The sequence below is a fragment of the Fukomys damarensis genome, unplaced genomic scaffold, assembly GCF_012274545.1.
Source record: "Fukomys damarensis isolate Sample0158 unplaced genomic scaffold, DMR_v1.0_HiC HiC_scaffold_39, whole genome shotgun sequence".
Taxonomy (NCBI): domain Eukaryota; kingdom Metazoa; phylum Chordata; class Mammalia; order Rodentia; family Bathyergidae; genus Fukomys; species Fukomys damarensis.
In genome coordinates, this window is record NW_022900951.1 from 42,690,028 (window position 1) to 42,695,237 (window position 5,210).

General features: G+C 49.4%; 1 pseudogene; it reads right to left on the minus strand.

The window, feature by feature from the left end:
• Window positions 1-5,210, minus strand: part of LOC104849833 — an 8,335-nt pseudogene continuing 3,125 nt past the window's right edge.

Consider the following 5,210-nt stretch of genomic DNA (forward strand, 5'->3'; position numbering starts at 1 on the left):
CTAATACTGGGCAGAGGTGTCTGTTACAGACCTGGCAAGCAGAGTAGAGACCAGTTGCCTACCCCACTGCTTACAAAGGGCCCCGCAATGGCGGCGTGGCTGCTGCTTTTGCACGATCAGGCCAGGTGGAGCTCCCAGGAGCAGCAGGGTCCCTGCACCAGCCTCACTTAGAGGGCTCAGCAAGCCCAGGACTGCCAGCCACACACGCGCCCAGGATGGTGTGGAGCTCAAGCAGCTAGGGTCAAGGTCAGGCCTCCACCATAGCTCAGGAATGAACTGAGAGCTGCTGATATTGTCAGGGCCTATGGGGTCCTCCTCCAAGCCAGCAAAGCTGATGGCCAACAGGATCTTGCTAAGGCTGTCATTCATTGTGTCTAGAGCCAGGCCTCTGTCAGAGAATGGCTGGCTGAACAGTGGGAACTTGTGTTTCTGGGGACCCTGGTGTGGGGACTTCCAAATCTGAGTGGGAAGAGCTCCTAAAGGGATCTGAGGCAAGGTCAAAGTGTTCTGAACTGAGGAGCTCTCAGGGAGTCAAGGGGGAATGCGTTTCAAAGGCGTGGCACTCAGATCCCTCAGCCCCAGGGAGTGTGTGTGGGGTCTTCTGAGCTGGACTCCAGCCCTCTCACTTGGGATTTGGGGGAGGAGAGATTACTGGAGGTGGAGGAGGTGGCAGTACCTCCTTCATGGGGGTCTTGAAAGGTCCTTCCTCCTCTTGCGGGCAGCCAAGCTGTGGAGCAGCCTCTGAGGACTCTGCCAGGACAGGGGCCCTCTGAGGAAAAGTGCTGAGGCTCATCCACACGGGGAGGCTGGCTCGTCTTCCTTCACTCCCCTCATTTAATCAGGAGCTTTTCTGAGATGCTGTGCTGGGGACTTGAGCTCATCGTAGGGCTTCTTGGGCCTTGGAGTGGGAGAGCAGGATGGTGCTCCCAAGGTGCTCTCTGGTGCTCCCAAGAGTGAGGTGACTCTTCTTAGAGAGATGGCCATGGAGAGGACCACTCCTCCGAGGGAGGCTTCTTCGCTTTGATGGGTCTCACTAGGGTGGCAGGTCTTCCTCAGGCTGGGTCCTTTCCTCCTTGATAGACTGAACCGGAAGGATAGGCAACAGCCCTTCTCCAAGTAGCGTTTCTCCTCCTTCACTGGTCCTATAGCAGGAAAACAGACTGTGCCCTCCTCAGCTAGCAGCACCCCTGGAGCAATGCAGACGAGCTTCCTTCGGTGGAAGCCACCAGGAGCAATGGCACTGTTGCCAGGGGCTGCTCACCAGGGACTGCTCCACTGGGAACTGGATGGGCAGACCCATGCTAGCAGTGGCTTCATCTTCTGCTGTGCACCCAGTGGGAATTCAGTTTTGATAGTCACTCAGCATTGGAGCTCAGCATTGGGCTGTTTCTGCCGCTTAAACATCTGATCCAGTCAAGAATCTATTAGCACTGGGGTGAATGGTCCAAAAGGAGACTTTGCCATTGGTTGATGTCTCCAGAACAAATATGGCAGGGAGGGAAAGGTTCTATCTCTGCTGAAAAAAAAAAAGCAAACCAGGCATGATGGTGCACACCTGTAATCCCAGCACTTGAGAGACTGAGGCAGGAGGATCGCTGTGAGTTTGAAGCCAGTTTGGGCTACAGTGAATCAAGGTCAGCCTGAACTGCATGGTGAGACCCTGTCTCAAAAAAAAAAAAAAATGGTTGTGGCAAATGGAATTCTCCCAGCCTGGCTTGGCAATGTGCTTAAAATAGGGAACATGATCCTCAATCTGAATATAGATGTGCTTCAAGGTCACATGCTTTCACTCAGTGCTGTCGATGGCGAATTGTATTTTGGCCATATAAGAGTAAGGTGGTGCTCGGACACAGAGCCCTGTGGAGGTTGATGCTCCTGAGGACTCTTCAGCCTTAACCTGACTGCTCCAGGTGACACTTCTTGTCCTTCACTTCTTCCCTGGTGCTGCAGGAGCCCAGTGCCTCAGAGCTCACTGGGTAATGGCTAAACTGGGATGGGCCTGCAGCCTGCAGCCTCTCTGCCTGAAGGCTGCCGCATGCCAGGCTACAAACTCCTAGCAGTCACTCTGTCCTTCAGAATCATTGCCAGTTCCGGCAAAGGGCTGGGATCCCAGATAGTGAATTGGGCTCCCACACAGCCAACGAGGATGGATTTGTTGGGCTCACTGCTGTGCTTCTCTCAAGTACCTTTTATTTTTTTACATTTTTTGTACCGGGGATCGAACTTGGGACCTTGCCCTTGCAAAGCAGGCAGTGGAACCACTGAGCTAAATCCCTGGCTTGCTGTGCTTCTCTTTTGCTTTGTGGCCAATGCTGTGATGATGCTCTGGATGTCAGCACTGTTGGGTGGAGGCCACTTGAGTGTTGGGCATGATGGGGTGATTAATAATCTTGGTCCCAACTACCTCCTTGGAGGGCTGGGCTTGACTTTTTTTTTAAAACAGGATCTCACTATGTAGTTCAGTCTGGCCTTGAACTCACATAGATACTCCTGCCTCAGCCTCCTGAGTGCTGGGATTACAGGTGTGCACTACCATACCTGGCAGGAACTCTGGCTTCTGTCCTTACTGCTGTCAGTTATTTTGTGTTACAACAGTCCAGACTTTTGTGCAACAAGCGACTTTTCCGTGGGTTCCTCCCTTTCTCCAGCCCAAGAAGAGGGCCTGTCAGCGGGTAAAGCTCCAGGAGGGAAAACCAAGAACTCCCAGAGAATTGCCCACAGCTCGCCTTCTTGGAAATGTGCCTATGTGCGGGGCCCTGTGCCAAGGGCTCCATCAGGCCTCGCTCGGGACATGTTTGTTGATAACAGAGAACAGCACAGAAATACAATTTGACCAGGATCTCAGCGCTAGTGGTCAGATTCAGTTTCAGACCTGGACCGACTGCAGTGCACATTCCAGAACTGAACAAGTGTGAAATAATTAAATTCAGCCCATCAGTCAGATGCTTGCAGAAGAGTAGGCTGAGGAAGAGTGACATGGATCACTTCCTTCCTTAGCCATTTTAGGGGTGAGCATAACAGAGGCGGGCGTGCTTGAGGATGCCGGCTGTGCAGGGCAGGTATCGGGGTTTCCTCTTGTATCACAGCTGCCTCTGGGGAGTGCAGGGCTCTGTGTGGCTGGGCTGAAGGGCCGGAAGGATGGGAGGCTCAGCTTTGCTTCCCACTGGATACTGCCTGCTGCAGCACAGTGACATGTCAGTGTTTTTGTTTTGTTTTGTTTTGTTTTGAGGCAGGGTCTTGTATGTAGTTCAGGCTGCACTTTGGATTGAACTCACTGTGTAGCCTCAGCCTCCCGAGTGCTGGGATCACAGGTGTGCGTGCTCAAAATCAGTGTTCAACACAGCCTGTGCCTGGTCATGGGACCTTGGCTTCTAGTGAGGACAGTGCACGGGGGGACAGCAGCCGCACCCTTCCATCTCAGTGATCTTAAAGAACACCGGGTGTTATGGCTTGTGTTTAGATGTCCCCTCAGAGCCGGGGATTTGGCTCAGTGGTTCCGCCACACGTCTCATAAATGCAAGGTCCCAAGTTCGATCCCAAGTACCAAAAAAAGATGTCCCCTCAAAGACTCTCACGTAGGTGGAGCTTTCTCAGAGGTGGCTGAATCTGCAGTGTGTGATTTATTCATGGGGCAATGCTAGGCCAAGGGCACTAAGATTAAGGGTGTGAGTGCTACCAGTAGTCTGAATAAGATAAAAGGGGGCAGAAAGACACTGTTAAACTCTCTTCTTGCTTTGTTACTATCTGTCTACCATGGACTGTTGCCCTTCTGCCATCCCACCCTGCCTTGGAGCCAGCTGATTAGGACTGAAACCTCTATGAACTGTGAGCCAAACAAACCTTTCCCCCTTTAACTTTGGGTGCTGGGTATTTTGTCTCAGCAATGAGAGAAAGGTAAGTCACCAAGTAGTATAGAATTTTCAGTGAGTCTTGCCTTCTTTAGATGAACCTGTGCCCAATGGAAATCTTTCAAAATAATTTCCATCACTCTTATTATTTCTGGGTGGTACTTTTTGCATGTATTTTTCAAGCAGTGATTGCAAGAATGAACTGTTTGAATGGGGGCGTGGCATGAGACAGTGTCTCACTCTGTAATCCAGGCTGGTGCTGGGATTACAAGCATGCACCACCATGCCCAGATTAAACTGTTTGAATTTGACCTTCTGAAGTATTTTAGAAAACGGGTCCCAGCACTCAGGAGTCTGAGGCAGGAGGATCACCACAAGTTTGAGGCCAGCCTGGACTACATAGTTCAAGGCCAGCCTGGATTACACAGCAAGACCCTGTCTCAAAAATACAAACAAAACAAAACAAAAAAAAAACACTTGATGCAGGGGTGGGGGAAACTGGTCGATGTGTTTTATATTAAATTGAATTTGTGTTTATTTCTATGAGAGTCAAATGAAGGGAACACTGCCAAAATCATTCCTTAAAGCCAGAAATACCAAAACAGGACATGGACTCAACCAAAAGAAAAGAAAAAGCACAGGCCAATATCCTTAATAAACACAGATACAAAAATTCTCGACAGAATACCAGCAAACAGACCACAACAGATCAGTAGAAACATCATACACTATAACCAAATCAACTTCATACCAGGGATGGAAGGATGGCTCAACATACGCAAGTAAATGAATTCAATCCATCGCATCAACAGAAGTGAGGACAAAAATCACATAATCTCAGACAAAGCCTTTGACAAAACTCAGTGCTGAGTCCTGATAAAAAACCCTGATGAAAATAGGTATAGAAAGACCTTACCTCAAACTGATAAAAGCTATTTATGAAAAACCTGCAACCATCATCATACTAGAAGGGGAAAAACTGAAAGCTTTCCCTCTAATGTCAGGAACAAGGCCAGGCTGTCCAACCTCACTACTCCTATTCAATGTAGTTCTTGAAACTTTAGCCAAAGAAACCAGGAAAAAGAAAGAAGTAAAATGGATAGAGAACAGATGATGTCTTTCTTTACATAGAAGATGCAAAATGCTCTACCAGAGTATTCTAAGAGCTAAAAAATAAATTCAGAAAAATGGCAGGGTAGAAAATCAACACAAGCTGGGCATGGCAGCGCATGCCTGTAATCCCAGCACTTGGGAGGCTGAGGCAGGAGGATCGCTGTGAATTTGAGACCAGCCTGGGCTACATAGTGAGTTCCTGTTCAGTCTCAACTACTCAACTACTTTTGAGACCCTGTCTCAAAAAAA